Source organism: Pelobates fuscus, chromosome 4, assembly GCF_036172605.1.
Source record: "Pelobates fuscus isolate aPelFus1 chromosome 4, aPelFus1.pri, whole genome shotgun sequence".
In the NCBI taxonomy this organism is placed as follows: domain Eukaryota; kingdom Metazoa; phylum Chordata; class Amphibia; order Anura; family Pelobatidae; genus Pelobates; species Pelobates fuscus.
In genome coordinates this window covers 190165565-190187176 of record NC_086320.1, presented here as the reverse complement: position 1 = coordinate 190187176, position 21612 = coordinate 190165565, and positions in this window count along the sequence as shown.

Sequence of the window (21612 nt, the reverse complement as noted above, 5' to 3'; positions counted from 1 at the left end):
AATACATTCTGTGAGATTGGGCATTGTCATTTAGTGAGTGAGTGTGCTGGATCTTGTATGTTGTATAAATTGGCCCGTGCAGCACCCTTATAATGTATGCATGTTCAGGTGAGTGCAGACCTCTTGGCTTTATGTATAAATATATTTTGGAGTCTAGGCCAAATATAGTTACACTCCTCCCTATCACATGTGTCTCATTCCAGAGCCCTATTGAATCTTGCAGAGAGTACCAAGGTGTAGTGGTATATCCGAGTGTAGTATTTGCATTTAAATACAGGGGTGTGTTTGTATGTAGTGTTTGTTTTTAAATGCAGGTTTGCTTTTGTGTATAGTGTTGGTGTTTAAATGAAGAAGTGTTTTAATATAATTTTAGTATTTTAATATAAGGGTGTGTTTGTATGTAATGTTTGCTTTTGATTGCCGTGGTGTGTTTGCTTGTAATGTTGGCTTTTTAATGCAGACGTATATTTGTGTGTAGAAAAAGGGTGTGTTTGCATATAATTTTAGAGTCTAAGGGGATGGGGTTAGTAAAAATGGCCAAAATCACCCATCTGTGTTTCAAATCTCATACTGTTATTGCAACCTGAAACTAGACACATAAGGATGCATAGAGTCCATCTTAGCTCCTACTACTTTAACTACTATTAAAAAAAACAGAAACAAAGAAATTGCATCATTTTTGTAAATTTGTCATAATGCATATATGTAAAAATATGAATTGCGCTAATTAATTGTGGATATTGTAGCAGTATAGAATAAGCTGGCTTCTTAATTAAGTTGGGCTTTAGTGGATGAATCTTTCTTAGTCTTTTTTAAAACAGCAACTTATTCAGAATGAGGTAACTTTTCAGATGAATTTTAACCTTTTTGCTGGTGACCTATTTAATAATTGTGGTCAGGGACAATACGAGTTATAGTAGTGGTGATGTAAGTCGGTTGTGGTGTGCTCAAACCGACGTTCAAGTAGGCCTGTAAAAAGAGGGACCATCAACATTGAATGGTTTGATAAAGGGAGAGATGGGTGAGCTGAACCAGGCAGCATCAGCTCTGAAGTAGGAGTGTCCTGTGTAATTATAGGCTGGGTAACCACTCCCATAAATTAAGGCTCCACCTACAGGTTATTTGTGATCAGGGACAATAAGCAGAGCTATAGTAGTGGTGATGTAGATTGGTTGTGGGGTGCCAAAAGCAAAATTTGGGTAGGCCTGTAAAAAGAGGGCAAAAGTTTGACAGTTTAATATGTGCTGACATTAGGTACCCAATACTTTAAATGTATGCTTCAATTCCCTTTTTCGGTTGAGAAATGCATCAGCTGTATGCAAATTATCTCCCCCTGTCCCAACCACTGATGACATGCTGAAACCACTTTTAGGTTTTTGCCCTCACTGGGTCTCATAGAAGCCCCTTCATAAAATGTGCATTTATCATTACTGTTATGATAACCTATAGCGTGGCCACTTATTCAAAATGCATTCTTCAAAGACTTTTTATTCTACCACTGACATAAGGAAGTGCCACTTCTTCTTGGGATTTATGCATTGTTTGTGATATCAACATATCAGTTGGCACCCTCATTACTTTCAACCTCTGAATTAAACTCTAGCCATGTCTATAAGGGCAAAACGTGAAAGATGACACTTTGTGGTAAATTATATAGCATTTTATTATGCACTAACAACCAATTATATAACTAAAATACAATCAAGAACAAGAGCAAAGTTTTATATTTACAGTTATATACTATTTTCTATACGTTTACTGTAGTTTAAAATCAATTGCTTATAGAAAATATCAATTAAGTCAAATTGATCCTTTAAACAGATCCTTTATAAAAAAAACAACAACCTGTTGCTGATTGTGAAACACTACCTATTATTAGCCATAGACCACATATTTTACAGGCATACTCACAGTGCTTACCCCATGACAATTTTCTCACTTCACTTTCAATTCCACTTATATTTCACTTCCTACAGCTATATTCTACCCTGCAACCAATACTTTATCTTTGTCCAAAGTTAAGTTCTGTATATCTGTCAAGGTTGAGCTCCCCAACACGCAAACTAAGGGACAAGAGAGGCAACCCCAGATAAACGTATTACCGGTCCTTAAAAAGGCCGGGCTTAACGTGATAAGAAATAAGAATTAGAAACATCAGACGAGCCAAGGTCAGGGTTAGAGCAGGAAGCGTAAACGGAAAACAAAGCCAAAGGTCAAGGAAGCCAGAGATAAGAATAACCAGAAGACAAGCCGAAGTCAGATACCAAGGAAACACAAGTTAACAGAATGCACTCTCGGGCTATAAGAAACCACGACAGGGCAAGGAAGTGATGTAAGAAGGAGGTATAAATAGGGCTGAGTGATCTCTGATAGGTTAGGGTTAGAGTAGGGTAGATTATAAATAGAGTTGACTACCTGAGTGCTGTCTCCTTTAAGAAACGGCGCGCGCGCGTACCCCTTTAAGAAACAGCGTGCGCGCACCTGAGTGTGTGAAGCCGGCCTGGAGAACAGCACAGCCCAGCGTGGCAGGAAGGACGGCGGGAACGGAACAGCGCGGGCCGCAAGGAGGTATGACAATATCACAGTCATTAAACTTCACTAATATTCTTCTCTTCCCCAAGTAACACACATCTTGGCCTTGAACTCCCAGTCTCAGCCATAATTCTCATCTCAAATTTCCATCTGCATTTATATTCTTCCTATTAAATTTATTATGACATCTAGTCATAGCCTTTCCTTACCATAAAATATATATATTCCGTAGTCTTTCATCACAGCTCCTTCACTTTATTATGTTTTATTGCATCCTCATTCATATGCCTCATAACTATATACCCACCTTCATATGTCCTGTACCACCAAAACCCTACTAACTAAATTACCAGCCCTTGATTACCCCCGTCATAAATAATTTTCTTGCAACCAAAACCATTGCCCACTGCCTAATTAAATGTAATTTACCATGTTTGGGTACCTTTTTACCTTCAGGAGTAAAACCATTTGGCAACAGAGAAAATCCACTTTTGCCTCTCCACTCCATTCATTACTGTATTACAGGGCTGGTTATGGCTAGTAGGACAGCCACTCACAGGCTGAGAGCATCAACAATCGCAAAGCTAACGCGAAGAAGAAACACTACTGTGGGTATTCATCATCGTCTTGGTAACAGTTGTTATAGTGACAGTTCTTATAAACCCACCTCCAGTGATGCATTTAAACTAAGTTAGCCAGTGATTTTTATATTAGACTTTAAGCTAAAAAAATGTCAATATGCTGAAGAGTACAAGACTAAATCTTTTTCCCATAATGTGCGCTCATCCTTCCATTAATACCATGTTCCAGCACGTGCATTCACGCATAGGGTTATTCACTAAAGTAACAAATGTTGGACATTCCAATTGAATTCAAAGAGGATTAAAGTGCTCTAAATAGTAGTATGTTCACCTGCCTTGCCCCCACCACCAGTAGCTATGGGCCTCCAATACCATATATATATATCCCGAAAAAAAAAATTAAAGCATGCTACAATAAAATGAATCAATATTCACTCTTGGAGGGCTAACTGCAAACTAAACTCTGATAGTGGGAAAATTCCTTTATAGGCTATGCCAGTGGTTCCCAAACGCTTTAGGTTCAAGGCTCTCTTAATATTTCAATATTTTTCCAAGGCGCACCAAGTAGAAATTTCTAGGTTGTATATCTGTACAGCACTTGCTGCATTTACTGGTGCTATAGTGTAATGTATAGTGCTGGTGTTTGAAGAGGTGCTTGTATATAGTTTTAGTGTTTTATTGCAGGGGTGTGTTTGTATGAAATGTTTGCGTTTGATTGCAGGCATGTGTTTGAATGTAATGTTCACTTTTAAATGTGTATGTACATTTGTGTGAAATATTTGTGTTTGAGTGAAGGGGTGTGTTTGTATATCCTTTTTGGAGTTTGAATGCAAAGGTATGTTTGTATGTAATATTTGCATCAGATTGCAGAAATGTGTTTGTATATTGTGCTGGTGTTTGACTTCTTTGATGTATGCACATACACTACCACATACATACATACTTACACAGATATACATGCACATTAACACACAGATACATATAAATATATAGAAACATACACAAATACACATAGACACCGACATGTACACACACATAGATACACACTGACACAAACACACACTTAAACATACACAAACCTTAACGCATGCATACACCAACATATACACATACAAACACTCTGACACACAGGCACACGCACCCTGAGACACACAAACACTGAAACATGCACACACCACGACACAGGTACACACATTGTCATAAAAACACACACCCTGACACACAGATGCACATCCTGACAAAAAGATGAGTGTGCACACACAAAAACACACACTTACACAGAAGCACACTGACATACACACAGATGCACACCCTGACACACATTCACACATACCCTGACACACTCACACACACCCTGACACACACACATACACCTGATATTAATTTTATATCTCCAGCCACCCTCCTGTTAGCTTACCTCATCAATGTTTCCCAGTGCTAAAATCATAGAACCGGGAAACATTTCACGGTGCCCCAGTGTGCCTGGCCCCTGGGGCAACGCAGTACACAGTTTGGGAACCACAGGGCTATATCATACCATGTCAACTATTGCATAGTGTGGGAGAATGTCAACTAAGTTAGACAGCTAAGTTTTAAAAAATGTTTTTACAGGTTTTAGATTTATTGTCCCCCCTCTCACTGTTATTAGGCTGAAGGGGTAGGTAGGGACATTGATATTTTTTTTAGTAGAGAAACAAGGGGATTTGGGATCCCTAGGGGGAGACAGGTAGACATACTACTATTTGGAGGGATTGACAATAACATGTCCAACCCCATTATTTAATTAATTAGATGCCCCTGGAGGCTGGTGAAGTGCTATATGTTATTGTTATAATTAGGGCCCCACCCATCACAAACAGAAGGTAGCCGGTGGAGGACATCATGTCTTTACCTCTTTATTATTAATTTTAAAGAGCCTACCCACACCCAAGGGTTGGGTCCAGGGGTTAAGACAATGTGTTCAATTGATAACCCTGTAATTAACCTAACTGGAAAACAATCTCCAGTTAAGCTATGCATCTTTTTTATTTTCATGTGCTGCCTAGGCATACTGTAGACCACTCATCACAACCCAGTTCTCAAGACACACCAATGGTCCAGTTCTTTGTTAGTATTCATGTAGGAAGAGATCAAGGAAATGTCGAAATTCTGAACTGTTGATGTGCTGTGAGGAGTAATCCTAGGTCTACTGCTAAAGAGAAAATGTTAAGCACTGAATTCTGACTCAATACTAACATTTTAAACACAGGAGTCAGATAGTTATTTAATTTTGCTCTTCTTATTAACATCAACACATTTATCTCATTAATATGTTATTTCTCTTTACGTGGCTTATTCTGTCCTGTATATATTTTGTTGTGATTGCTCATGTTTATTCTTGTTGCCCTTTAAATTAGTCTGCAATATGCACAATATCAGGTAATTAATTTAATTAGACTGCAAACAAGGGCAGAATTAGTAATGTAGAAGGAAAACATATACTTCATTAAATAGTGCATTTATACATGTCCCTACAGAATTAACAACTGCTAACTATGCTAATTGATCCAAGCAACTAATTAGACAAAATATACTGCTATTTATCATATGATTTGAAGTCAATTATTTGTAGTCACTGTTACAAACGCACCCTACTTCAAGAGTGTGCATGACACCACCCACACTTACTATTTTAACGCTGCCATCACCAAGACAATTTATAAATGGGGTGCCTTGGTCCCCCAAGTAAATCAATAATAATAACCCACCAAATACAACTTAGCACAATATTTAAGGAATTGCAGAAATACTAATTAGTCTCTTCAGGTAATGTGATTCTTAACCAGACAAAGGTAGAACTTACTAAAGGAATATTTATTATGAGCAAAAAAATAGTCACAGTGCATACAAAAAAATAGATGAACAAACTAATTCTTTACACCAACAGCAGATAAAACCAAAAGGGATCGAAAAACAGAAGTCTTAAATCACTTACTCAGGTTTTCAAAGTTAACCTCTGTCCAGGGGGTCACTGGCAAGGAAGATGGTGACTTACTTCAAAATTAGATTCTGGCCCCAAGCAAGTACCAGGCATACTTCAGTTTCATTAGAGATATACCCTGTGGATTACCATGCCTCACCCAGAGGTGGAGTTAAGGAGTATCTATACAGACACTAAGGGACCACCCCATAGTGTCCAGACCTCCATCAATCCAAATGAAAAAATTTGGCTCTATCTTCTATGCACCTGCCACAGAAATAATGCTTGCATCTATTACTTTGTTATTAATTTTATATTCTATATATATGTAGCACACCGTACTTGCAACCCAATATGGCAGACATCACAATTCCTTTCCCTATGGTCAAGTTACACAACCCATGTTTGGGCTTGATTAGAAGATTGTGCTGGTCGCATATTAAATATAACAAAAAAGAGGCTTAATTATTATTCTGTAAGTAAATATAAATGTTTCTTTCTTTTGGATACGATACTGGGACAAGGCTAATGGCCATTAACATATCACTAAGATTGACTCATCAATTACAAGGTACAGCCAAATGGCAGAAGCCAGCTAGACATTCAGACTTTTAAAAGTGTAGGATCTCATACCCTGCAGAGCCTTGATTAATTCACATCCATATGGTAAAATCCTTTTCACATTCCTATGCTATTCACACTATCCCTTCTGTCATCTGACCTCAGTGGGGGGTCCCAGCTTCAAAAGATGTAACCCCTTTTGACCTCCATACAATCAGATTAACCCCCTTTGACATTGACATTACCATATCTGCCAGGCTGGCAGGTCCTTAATGCACTACACAAACTACATTAAAGGACAATATTCCATATATCTATCTATCTCTTTGTCTGTCTGTCTTCCATTTGAATGTACCTTGATCATCATTTTATCAACAGCAGTCTCGTTTATTTTTAATTTGCTGTTTGGTTTTAAATATATGTGTTTCTTTTATTTGATGCCTAATTTACTTTACAGGTGAACATTTTGCAGGTCATTGGTTGACTTCTCCAGAGTTTGAATATTTAGCATATTAGAAGTAAACGTATTTATATCATAGGAAAAGAATATGGAAAACATTAAATGGACAGGCAATAACCTGAGATCTTTATTGTAAATGATAAACAGTTAGTGCCAGAGCAAACAGGTATTCCCTGTCACAACATCTGCATGTAAGCTCACTATCTAGTGGAGAGATAGGCATATATTCTTTGATGAAAGAAATGGATGTGCAAATGCAAAACCACTTACTACAATACCATGGGTGTGGACCAAATTCGTTTCCAAATATATACCTCAAAATGTGAAAATCACATATAAAGAGTAGGGGGAGGGGAGAGGGATTAAACCTTTATTGAAAAAACAAATACAATTAAAGTTAAAAAATTGGCTACAAAAAATGCCAATACACAAAAGGACCTAGAAGGTGGGCAAATATGGTATCCTAGAGTTAATTCTGATAAGGAGTCAAAAAGCTCCAAAGTATAGGTATCTGAATAAAACAGAAAAACGAGGAGGGGCAGGGGAGAAAAAACAGGAAATATTCATATAAACCCCTGTATTGGAGGTATTAACACAAACATTGTGTAAATAGCACTGTATACATGCAGGTACCTTAGCTTGTCATGGGGAGTAAAAAAGGGGCTGTGGTTACTGCCAAACAATAGGTGTATGAACAGTGGGATGCACAGAGGTGGGGGAAATGCTCCAAACACAGGAGACACAGACTTGCTGCTGCACAGCGCCGCTAGTATCCACACCTCTCCCAATTGATTGGGGAGTTAGGGACATCTTGAGGCTGCCTTGAAGTAGCAGTTAGTTCTGACACTCACAGATGTGAGTTAGACAGCTAGCCCAGGGCAAGTCTAAGACGTCTGTGCGGTTTGTGGGAGAGGTGTGGATACTAGCGGCGCTGTGCAGCAGCAAGTCTGTGTCTCCTGTGTTTGGAGCATTTCCCCCACCTCTGTGCATCCCACTGTTCATACACCTATTGTTTGGCAGTAACCACAGCCCCTTTTTTACTCCCCATGACAAGCTAAGGTACCTGCATGTATACAGTGCTATTTACACAATTTTTGTGTTAATACCTCCAATACAGGGGTTTATATGAATATTTCCTGTTTTTTCTCCCCTGCCCCTCCTCGTTTTTCTGTTTTATTCAGATACCTATACTTTGGAGCCTTTTGACTCCTTATCAGAATTAACTCTAGGATACCATATTTGCCCACCTTCTAGGTCCTATTGTGTATTGGCATTTTTTGTAGCCATTTTTTTAACTTTAATTGTATTTGTTTTTTCAATAAAGGTTTAATCCCTCTCCCCCTACTCTTTATATGTGATTTTCACATTTTGAGGTATATATTTGGAAACGAATTTGGTCCACACCCATGGTATGGGAGTGTTCCCCACATTCAGTTTTCATTTCTCTCTCTTTTTGACATTATCTGGGGTCAAGCCCCTCATATACCTCTAGTAACCTATTTGGAGCGTGTAGGAGTTGGCTAGTCCAACTTCACTCACTCTCCTTTTTTTGATTCACTTACTACAATATTTCATCCCAATCACACTTAACGTGAGGGAACAGTTTTTTGGATATGACTGTGTCTTACACAGTGTGCCCTACATGCTAATCATTTACACTTATAAATGCATAACCTGCACACTTCAGACAAAGGATATCTCCAGTGTTCTAATGCATTATATATAGAAAATCCATTTAACCCCTTAAGGACACATGACATGTGTGACATGTCATGATGCCCTTTTATTCCAGAAGCTTGGTCCTTAAGGGGTTAATAATATGCAAATACAAATGTTCATCCTTGAAATTTCTTTCCATGCAATAAGTTCCTTAAGTTTTGTAGCATATGCTTTGGTAAAAGCACTGCTGAGCTGCACATCTGGAATGCAGTCTGGCTAAGGGAAAATCTCCCAACTGAACCACATCACAATAGCAAGCCTCTGGTAACAGCTGGGCTCCATAACAGAGTACTAGCTGCTACAACCTGATGGCAGCCCTGATGGGGTTAATCATGGACCAGATTAATTAATATTCAACATATTATATACAAAAATATAAAACTAAAAATCTTGGTTGAGTTAAAAAAATAAAATTGTTTTTATTTAGAATGAGCTACACCCATTGAACGACTTATTTTACACTTAATGTTCATTTCTCGCAGTGTAACTTTTGATTCAGTTAAGTTCTTTATAGATAGGGTGGTTTATGTGTCTACAATCATATTGAGTACTGTGCTCTAACCATCATAGATAAAGATGTTGAAGAAAAGAGGTCAGATAAAAAAGACTGAAACAGCAGTTGGCAAGTAAACTAGGTCTGTACAATCTCCAATTAAATAACAGGAAATCTACTGCTATGCTGTTTAACTACAGACCAACTCTATTTTGCCATGGGCATTAATTTAACCATGGCTAAGTATAACGCAGAATCTTACAAATAACCTCTACCCTTGTTTCTAAGTCGCAATGAAGCCAGCTGTGAAAGGGCAATGAAATATCCACAATACGGCACCAGCATATGTGCAGATACCGTTTCTAAAGCAATAAACACATTCAGCCATTCTCTCAAATGCTTGTTTGTTCTAACTGGTTTTCTTTGTGTGTGTTTTACAGGAGACACAGTTGATTTGCATTTTTTTCTGTATGATTGGGGCTATTGCTAGCGTACAATTAAACACATTTTTCTATTCCTGATTATTAGACTATATATTATGGTAAAATCACTGATAAGGAGGAAGCTTAACTTGCTCATTTATTGTGCAAACTATTTCTAGAGGTTAGCAGGTTTCATCCACACTGAATCACTGTTGACATTCTTGGCATCATCCAATTGACACACGCTAATGTGTCATTTTTTTTGTTTTGTTTAAAAGAGGTTAACAGTAGCGCATCATAATTAGTAGTGGTTATGGTAGAATATTTCTATCATCATTTGTTTGGTTAAATTTTACTCAGTAAATGATACACTTTTTTAAATGTGCCACTGTACTGTGCACTTTATTATTTGACTATTAAATGTACTACAGTACTGTACACTTTATTATTTGCCTATTAATCATCTCAAATTCTCTAAAATAAATGCTATGCTAGCTAAAGTTAATGATGTAAAGTTTAAAAGCATATGTGGATCAAGATATCACATCTAGTCAATCTGCAACATATTATTAATACATGATTAAATCTGTTTGAATTTAAAGATTAATAAGCATAATTATTCAAACATAGTCATGATGTGACAGCTTTTAAGAATATTATATATAATATTTAATTACTCCTTGAGCTCATGCACGCTAATAAATACATCCACAAAGAGAATAGTTACACAACCCAGAAATCATTGAGACACTCAATTAATGAACCAGCGCTTTTAAGACAAAAATCAGAGTCACAAAATACCATACCTCCCAACCATTCCAATTTATTTGTGACAGTCCCAATTTTCATGTGTTGTCTCACCATTCCCAACTGTCCCCAACAAGCATACCATGAGTGCATCAGGACTGAGACAGTGCTCCCTGCAGGGTCTGCCATCAACCGGCTGCCCTTTAATGATTGACAGGCAACCTCCCCTTTTCCAGACAGGTCTGCCCCCTTTGGAACCTGTCAATGACCTAACTGTGTCACTGTCCCAACTCCTTTACTCTGGATGCTGGAGTTGGGAGGTATGAAATACAATGGAATCAATAAGTTAAGTATCAAGATGCTATTTTTATTGGTAAGATGCAAACATTTACATAAAAATGAATGCAGTGGACTGCAACCTCACACCATTTTTCTATGATTACAGTAGCAGAATTCTGTAGGAGTGAGGCAGGAGGCAGGATTGTGCTTGGACTGGTGACCTATAATTTCATTGTTCTCCAAATGTTCACTGGCAGACTGTGATCGTTTTTGTTCCAGAGGACTGAATACAAATGGCACTCCTGGAGGTGTTTATAAATAACTATAGTCTGAGATGGGACAGTGCTTGTCTTATTCATAAGCCATATATCATCTTTCACTTTGTAAGTAGGACCACCCACACGAAAATGCATTAATTCTCACAAAATGCACTTTCCCCTCCTGACCAAAAATACCTATCCCTCTCCTGGTGGCAAGGGTGATAGGTTTTGTGCATTATGTACGTTATATGCGTGTACATATGTATTTCATGGGAACTGAAATAGACTTTTCCATGGAGAAAAGATTGTAAAACAGTTTACCCTGTGCATTTGGTAAAGCATATTCAATAACGGTTACTTGAGAAACATTTTTTTTAAAAAATTTGCAATGAACAAGATATTATTGAAAAATATTTCCAATTAAAAAGTTAGACTTTATACTGATTACCTAAAGTGAAATGGAAAAAATAGACCATACTGCTAGGCATCTCCAAGTTAACCCTTTAATTACTAACAGAAAATATACATATCCGTCAAAAGCAAGTGTTCACATACCAATATTATTTATTATTATTGCAAATGAATTGTGTGTATTGCACAGAATTTTTGTTTGCAAAAGCAGCAAACAGCAAAACGAGTAGTGGCCAACCAAGTAGCCATCTACTCATAAAAAAATAAGCAGAATCACCAGATAGATACATTTCTATGTATGAATGTATGCATCTATCTATCTATCTATCTTTCTGGATGTAAGTATTTGGGTGTATATGTGTGCATCTCTTTGCATGACCATGTTTCTGTTTGTGTCTTTGCATCTTACTGTGTCTTTCAACATTTGGAAGGCAATGTGACAACATATAGAGGACAATGTGGGGGAAATGTGACAGCATGTGTTGGTAAGGAAGAGGTAATGTATCAGTATATGGAGGTGCTTTGTTAGGTGTTGGACAGCATAAGGAGAGGAATATGAGAGACAATATCGCAACATAATTGGAAGCAACACAGAGGCAATATGACATTTGTATAAGAATATATAGGCAACATAAATGATAACAATATGATAACATAACAACATATGATGTAGTACATATTGAAAAAAAACACATTAGGTGGCATATAACTTAGAGAGGTAACAGCATATGAGGGGCATGTGAGAACACAAAGGGGATTTTAAAAATATATGAGATAAAATAAAAAAAGGACATGACAATTAAGGAAAGCTGTACAAGGTATAGCCAGTGATGAATCCTTCAAGAAATTATTATGCAATCTTAAACTTTTTACAGCAGTTGCTCTACCTACTGTTTATCACTTTGTCCTGCATCCAAATGGGTTATATAATTGTACTGTATATATTTTTGGTCCCATGGTATCTTTATTTATGGTGTGCGTGCATGTGTTTATACAGACACACATATATACTTATATTGGATTTGTCAGTTGCCTATCTAGTCAACTGATTTTTCTAAATATATCTGAGTAGCAACATCGTTTACAATTAAGTAGGATTAGAAACACACCAATCAGGGGCAGGTGAATATGAATATATGAAATTTAAATTAATAAAATAACAAAACAAAATAGATAAATAACAATAAAAATTAAAATTAAAATGTCAAAAAAGTGGTATCTCTTAAAGAATAAATAAGGACCCTATATCCAATTCATAAAAATCTAATGAGTGATAAAATATACTTACAGATCTATACTAAGCTTAAAATCACAAACAAATTAATTAAATTGTATCACAATATTGGAAAGTCACCCAAATAGGTAATAGTAGCAAATTCTAAAAATAAGCTGGAGTCATTACTAATCAGCTACAATTCTATAGTACCAAGTTATTTTTTACAAAAGTGGTACAGACATTCTACTGTTCCACTCCGAATTTGGACCACTATTCAAGTCTTATAGGTCATCACCCTCCTCTGGTGACAGTCACATTCTGGACTTCAGCACTTAATAAGTTGTTATGGTGTAGGAGGTGTCAGGGGGGCTGACTTACCTAAATTAGTTAGATTTAATGAATGATTTGACCATAAAATGAAGCCAGTGTAAAATCACTCTGCCCTGTACTTCCACTCACTGTCCGAGGCTTTATGTTTCATTCATGCCCCTGATAAGCTCATAGTCAGGATGCGTCAGCTGATGTTACCCAGAGTGACCTTTTAACAATATTCTCACAGCATAATCTTTAGTTGATTTATAAAATACAAATGAAATATTGTCATTTCAACCGGTATACCAGTCTTTATCTTTTTAGAAAATTGTCACCTATTAAAATGTTTTAATTTTTAAAAAATAATAATTGTAATTTGTCAGAAAAGAAAATAGCTTTTCTTTCTTTCTTTGAAGTAAAAGCCTTCCTTCTAGCAATGCCATATCCATTTGAAAACAAAGAAAAAAACTGGACTCATTCTGTCAAGCCAGTGGATGATTGACATGTCATGAATTTCATTTTATAGGTATTTCTTTCTCTATTTTTATTTCTTTCCATCCTTGATTATTATATCTGCCTTTTGGTTAGGTAGTTGCTACTGCAATAATATGTAACTGTAACAAGACCTCAAGAGCTGGTCAAGGCATTCTATATAATATAAAATTTGTTCTGCATACTGTAAGCTCAGCAAATTTCTATATACTTTACAGCCTAGGATAAAAATGCATACATATCTTAATGAGTTTTCTGAAAATATAAAACTAGTATCGCAGTAATGGTAATTTTGACCTTGAAGAAAGATGATATTAAAAAGCACATGCAGTAGGTTTTACTCCCCGCAGTAATATTTTATATTTCTTTGAATCAGTTTATATATATCGATTTTCTTCTTTAATTCAACTTATTGTTTACTTTGAACAAATGGGACATTTTAAAGATTAGAAAGATTATGTCATATCATTACTTTTATTGACTTGAATATATCGAAAGTATTATACATATAGCTTCCATTAGAATCTCTGAAACTAAAGGTTTCATATCTTTATTTTAAAATGTATCTAGGTTTCAGCAAAAAGCTCATTATAGTTTTCACTAGTTTCCTTAAATGAACTGGAAGCTGTTTCTGTATTTATATAAGTATGTATGGCATTGCAGTACTGCATAAACTGTCTAGCTTCACAATGTTATTGGTTGGCATGTAGTAGGCATATTCATAAAGGGTTGCTATGTATCTTGTGGCATTATTTTTTAATGACGTGCAGGGATACCTTTTCTGTGCACATGATTTTCTGCTTGAAGTACCAAACACATGTGTCACACTGAGCAACCTTCTCAGTGGCTAGTAATAATACAGTTTGTTGACCCAGCTTTTCCATAAGTAAGGTTACATTTTAAAATCTCCACAGACTACCAATGTACATTGTTAATCCAAAAACAATAACTTGTATCTAAGAGCTTGGATGGCTGCCAAGATTTCCTTAGAACCATCTTTCTGTATGTTATTATTATTTATAAAGCGCCAATATATTCCTAGCGCTGACAACAGGTGGACTAACAGACATGTAACTGCAGCAAGATGAGATGGACACACACGAACAGAGGGTATACGGGCCCTGCTCCACCGAGCTTACATTCTAGAGGGAGTGGGGTAAAGTGACACAAGAGTTAAGGGTAGGATGTGTTTCATGTTTGTGAAAAAAGTAGGCTACTAGAATAATTTATAGTGATGGGTTAGTTTATTGGATGACACAGTTGGAGGAGAGAAACAGGATGAGTAACCAAAGTGCTGGAAGGGAAGGCTATTAATAGTTTCATATTCATGCTTTCCTAAAGAAGTGGATTTTTAGTGATCTTTTGAAGCTATTGAGACTGGGTGAGAGTCTAACAGAGCAGGAAAGGGTGTTCCACAGGGACAGCACAGCTGTAGAGAAGTCTTGGAGGCGGGAGTTGAGGTGCGAGTAGGAACAGTCAATAGAGACAGATCTTCGGCACTGTGTAGGGGCCTGGATGGGACATACTTTTGTATCAGTGAGGATAGGTAGGTAGGAGTATCATTTTACAGCACGTTGAAGCAAGTACCAGAATTTTAAATTAAGCCCTATATCTTATGGTAAACCACTGTAAGGACTGACAGAAAGGAGAGGCATGGGAAGTGCATTTATTATGGACTGTAACAGGACCAGCTGGGAATGCAAATCCACTAAGAAGCAGATTGCAGTAGTCACAGTGAGAGAAGATAACGACATGTACCACATGTACCACCAGGTTGGCCAAATCTGGTGTTTTTGTAGAGGCGGATATGAGCAATGTTTTAAATTGTACTACTTTTTCTATAAACCATGTTTGTGTTTTTATTAGTTGTAACCTATTCTAATTCAGTTGCTTGTGTGATTAGCTAATGTTTATTATTAGCTTTAAGTTATCGACCCAGAAATCTAACATTCAACATGTTATTGCTGTAACTGCATATCAATATAAACATGCATATCATCAGAGGTTTTAACAAACATATTGCCTATAAGAATGTTTGAATAAAAATCTTAAATGAATATCAAAATAACATTTTTGTTGTCAGTATTAAATCATAGATATAAAGCCAAGAAATAAAAAAATGAATAAAAAATAGGATCACATTTTTACTGCTGATGAAAGAACCACACTAACAAACAAAATATGCTCAAAAACAATATATAAGTATGTTTATATATAAATACTATCTAACTATCTATCTATCTATATATCTATCTATCTATCTATCTATCTATTCATCCATCCATTATATACTATGGACTCAATACCCTAAGGCTCATTGGCTTAACTGACATTTAATTAAAAAACAATTGAAAAGGATGGATGAAGTCAGTTCAAGACAAAAGTACATACAGTGCCCTGCACTAATATTATGGGCACCCCTTGTAAATTATTACAATTATTAGCACCCTTTTATTCAATACTTTGTGCTTTCTCTTCTTTTATAATGCCTGATGAGGTTGAAAAATACATGGCAAGGAGTCTGAGACCATTCCTCAATACAGAATCTCTCCAGACCCTTCAAATTTCAAGGTTTTCTGTGTGGTGAACTGAAGAGCAGTCAGGGTTAAAGTCATGGGACTAGAATGACCATTGCAGGACATTTAATTTGTTGTCAGTAAACCACCCAAGAAGCAGCTAACATCTGCAATTCTACTGTGATCACTTGAGATATAACATAGCCCACTCCCAGCCAAGTCCCAGTATAATAGTAGGCACCATCCTCACATCTCCCTCTTTCTTTGCTGCTCCACAGTCAGATAAGTACCTTATTTTCTCTGTTCTGTGTTTTTTTTTTGCTAATTTGTTAGTATTTGCATTTATTTACATGTATTTTCAGTTTGTATTTACTATGTTTATGGTAGATTCAGGGTCCCAGACCAGCTGAAGACTCTCCTTTTACCTGTTGGGGGTCTTTTGTTGTACCTCTGTCCTTTTTCATTGTTCTATTTTTCTTTCTTCTATACTTTGTTTTTCTGTTCTCGTACCTGCTGTTCTTGTTCTGCTCTGTTTTCTTGTATTGCCCCTATATGTTTCTTGGGCTCCCTGGAAGTCCCGGACTGTTTTGGCACCCCTTTTTGGCCCCCCTGTTTGGCTCCGTTAGACCAGTGTGGGGCTGGCGTTTAGCCTTTTGCTTGAACGAATGCCTGAACCGCTTGTTTCATGGCCGCATTTGGTTCGTGAACGCTATTTCACGTTCGCAGACTTGTAACCGCAGTTTCGGCTGTTTTTATACGTTTGCTGGTTTCCTGTTCAGTAATAATTTTAAGCTGCGTTCACAGGCTTTTGAACTGTGTCTCACAAGCTTTGGGGACTGTGTTTTCCATCCAGTTTTGTCTCTCCTCCCTCTCCTTCATTTTACCTTGCCTGCCTCACGTAGTTACTGCTGCTGGTCTGCTGGTCTGGGCCCTGGTAAGATCTCTCCTATTTACCTGGTTTGCTTAGTTTGGGTGATCATTTACAGCTGTTGAGTGTCAATTAATGTATATTTATAACTCTTTAGTGTGGGTCATTGTATCATTCCTAAACCTAGGGTGCCTGCCTGTTCACCTACCACTGGGGAGATGCAAAACCCACAAGCCCTGGGGAGACCCATGCTACCTTGGGCTCCCCGCCCACATTGGAGGACCTGTCTGGCCACGACGAGGGTGCACAGGCCTCAGTGCTACAGCGCTCAGTTACGGAGGCCATTATGGTGGCCATGGGGTCCATGTCATCAGCCCTGTCTCAAACTATCTCACAGGCCCTACTCACACATCCGATGGACACTCCATTTACTGGTTTCACAGTGTGCCAAGCCAATCAGGCAATGGATGCTTCAGGTGTGGCACCCAGGAAAGCTTTACGTAAAGCCAAACAGACCTCCCCCCTCTGCCTCCAGAACCCCTATAACTGCCGTACCTTCGGTCGCCCCAGAAAGCGTGTCCAATCCATGCAAGAGAGCCTTTACGCGCCAGACAGATCGGGCGCGGTGATGGAAATGTGCTAGAGCACAAAAAAAGAGTGACTCTGAGTCTGAAATCAGGTCTAGTGAGGAGGCTGGTGAGGAGTATGTGAGTGACTCTGAGAGGGATTCCGCTGAGTTGGACCTTGACCTCTTTTACTCCGCTCAGACGGGGATGTCTGGAGGCGATCTGGGGCTGCTCCTTCCGCAGACGCAGGGACTGCACTCACGGACCCATTGGGCGAGCCCTTATTCTATCTGGATGAGCTCCACAATCCGAGGTCGGCTGAGTGGCTCCCCACAGACCATGTGGTCAGATGCATTGCGAACTGGGTACGACACCCATTCAGCAAGGTGGCCCGCAACAAACTTAGGGCAGGATGTCCCAGGCCTGCAGTGCCTAACAAAGTATGTGACATCCCAGAGGTAGACCCTAAGATGACCAAGTTTATGGCTAAATTGTGTTGGAACCCACACAAAAGACTGGATTTGGCACTTAGATTGTGCCAAGACAAACACCTTGATGTGTTTGGTCCCCTTGTGAAATTGCGTGACTTGGCGGAGGATGCCAGAGCCAAAAACTGTATGGTAGACCCACAGGAACTCTGTGGTTTGGTCCAGAGAGTGATTTGCATCACCGGGAGTGTCAATGCCTCCCTGTAAAGCCATCCTGTTTAAAATAGAGTCCAAGTTGGCCAATCTCATCCTCACTGAAGCTGGAAAAGTCACCCAGGTCTTATTATTTGGTGATGATCTGGGTTGCTTCTAAGGGGCATTTACTGCCCTTGATTAGGCCCAATCTTCTATAAGAAGGGTATTCCAGGGGCGGGTCTCTACCAGGGTCGGCAGATTCAGGGGCCTTCTGGCCGGCCGCAACTATTTCCAGTCCCGTGGCTCGGGACTCTGTTCTTTCAATTTCCAACTTCCAGGTTCTTCCAATTTCCAGGAGACAAGGACCCAGTCCCCCCTTGTTCCCATCACAGGGTCGACCATGGCGGTCGAGAGGTTTCCATGGATAAACCGGCTCAAGACGCCCATACGGTGAGTTTACATACACCTCAAGTTTTTTCTCATGTTTGTGTAGGGGGCAGACTCTGTAATTTTTTCCCAGTTTGGTCAAAAATTACCTCAGACATGTGAACTCCTTGGCCGATCTGTTTCTCACTCAGAGACCGTAGGTTGATCGACAAGGAATTGTCTGCCCTCCGCGTCAAGGAGGCAATCGAGCTGGCCCCTCTGGACTCCAAAGGGATCTTAAGCAATTATATTCCTAGTGAAAAAGAAAGGTGGGCAAATGTGCACTGTCATCAACTTGCACCCGCTCAATGCTATGGTTCGCTACTGCCAATTCAAGATAGAAACATAGAAACATGGAATGTGACGGCAGATAAGAACCATTCGGCCCATCTAGTCTTCCCAATTTTTTAAATACTTTTATTAGTCCCTGGTCTTATCTTATAGTTAGGTTAGTCTTATGCCTACCCCACACATGCTTAAACTCCTTTACTGTGTTAACCTTTACCACTTTAGCTGGAAGGCTATTCCATGCATCCAGTACCCTCTCAGTAAAGTAATACTTCCTGATATTATTTTTAAACCTTTGCCCCTCTAATTAAAGACCAGGTCCTCTTGTTGTGGTAGTTTTTCTTCTTTTAAATATAGTCTCCTCCTTTACTGTGTTGATTCCCTTTATGTATTTAAATGTTTCTATCATATCCCCCATGTTTCGTCTTTCATCCAAGCTATACATGTTAAGTTCCTTTAACCTTTCCTTGTAAGTTTTATCCTGCAATCCATGAACCAGTTTAGTAGCCCTTCTCTGAACTTTCTCTAAAGTACCAATAACCTTCTGGAGATACCATCTCCAGTACTGCGTACAACACTCCAAGTGAGGTCTCACCAGTGTTTTGTACAATGGCATGATTACTTCCCTCTTTCTACTGCTAATACCTTTCCCTATACAACCAAGCATTCTGCTAGCATTTCCTGCTCCCCTATTACATTGTCTGCCTACCTTTAGGTTATCAGACACCTAAATCCCTTTCCTCGGATGTTGAGGTTAGGACTCTATCAAATATTCTGTACTCTGCCCTTGGGTTTTTACGTCCAAGGACATCCATCTTCTGAGGGACCTACTCCTGCACGGAGATTGGCTGGTGAAACTAGATTTGAAGGACGCGTACTTGACAGTGCCGGTAGCCAAAACTTCTCCATATCTACTTTGATTCTGTTGGAAGGATATAGTTTGGAGCTTTACATGTCTTCCTTTTGGACTGTCCTCAGCACCCAGGTGCTTCATGAAGCTGCTGTGCCCGGTGATGGCCTGGCTCCGCAGTCAAAGCATTCGCCTAATCGTCTACCTGGACGACATCATGATCATGACTCAGGAGCGCTCTATCCTCATGCACCATCTGGGATGGACGTGGACCTGCTTAGTCATCTAGATTTCATCCTCAACTGGGAAGAATCCTGCCATCCAGGCACATGGAATTTCTGGGTTTCCTCATGGAATCGGAGAAGGTATCGTTGAGCCTTCCGTCCTCCAAGATTCAGACGGTTTGCAAGGAACTTCGCAAGGCGATCCTCTTCCGTCTGAGGATCACCCTGCATCACTTGGCATCCCCCCGCCGCGTTATTCATCCTCTTGTGTTGTTCTGTCTTTTCTCTCCTGGCTTTCTAACTGGGATCTCTCATTACGCCAGTTGTCGGCTAAATTGGTTTGTCTTTTTTGCCTCATTTCATAAAAGGGATAAACGTGCTTTGGATTTTGATGCCAGATCATGCACTCCGGAGGGTGTGACTTTCAATATTTGCAGACGTACTAAGACTTCTATTAAGTAGGTATCACATCCAACTTTCCCTTTGACGCCAGCTTTATGCACGCTAGCGTGTTTACGCAAATATGAAGATCATACCAGGCCACATCGTTCTGCATCTACGCCTTAGCTTTTCTTGTCTCAGTTTGTTTTCTATTTTTCCAACCCATATTGTTTGTTATAGGCGATTGGATTTGTTGGTATGGTAAGTGGGGCATTGTATTTATGAGGTTTGGTTTTGATTATACCTGTTTAGAGATTTGGGATGGGCTGTTGCTCGTTATGGGATGTAGATTAATGCCTATAATGCTTCTGGCCTTGATGTTTGTCTATGGTACCAATTTAACCCTTGGGCTCCTGTTCTTTATGTTTTCACAGCCTTATCCGGTCCTGTTGATGTCTCTTTCATCTACTTTGGGGAAGCGTTATCTTGTTGGAGCAGTTCCTTGGATGTTCGAAATTGGTTTCCTGTTGTGGATTAAATGGTCCTGTGTTCTCAATGATGACCTTCTACGTTTAGTTTGTCAAATAATTATGTCTGCTGGTTTCCTGTTTTGCTGACTTTTTCTGTTGTGGTGTGTTGCATCTTCAAGAAAGATGGACATCTGAGGGTGGTGCCTACTATTATACTGAGACTTGGCTGGGATTTACCTATGTTATTATGTATGCATTAATTTTCCAATCTGTTTTGTATTCTTTGTGCTATTGGTGGACAGTAAGGAAAGGGATATGCAATACTCGCCTCCGTGTCTTTAATAAAATCACGTAATTATACACATTAGACTGAATATGTGATTAAGGTAGGTCAGCAAGTGTATGCCCTGAGACAAATCATGTGATATCGTAGAATGTGACTGCAGACAAGAGTAGATTAAACTCTACACTGCTTCAAAAATATGTCCTGAATCCAATAGATTTCTGTGATTTTTCACCACTTCCAGAACTCTCTTTGACAACTCCGTTTGTTCCATGTGGATTGCAGCTATAAGCTGTTGCCCTTTTCTATCGTCTGTATACCCAAATGTGCAACAGAGGCTTGGGCTTACATCTGCACCCACTTTAACAAAGCTTTGGTCTCCCCTAGAGTACTGGCTATAAGGTGCGATTTCCCATTTACTTGCCATATGCCTCTTGGCACTACTAACTACAAAATTTGAGATCCAAAATGGCAGAGATGTAGGCAGCACTGTATCTATCCTGAGGCTAACAAGGCATTTGTACCTTGTAAAAAAATTCTGCCCTCCAAATGCCTGCTCCGACTCCCAGACACGACTTTCACCAGACCCCCTGTATCTGACTGCCATGGGGGGGGGGGAGGGGGGGGCCCAAGAGCTGGTCTATTCTTCGGGGCCCCCAAGACTGGCGGTTGT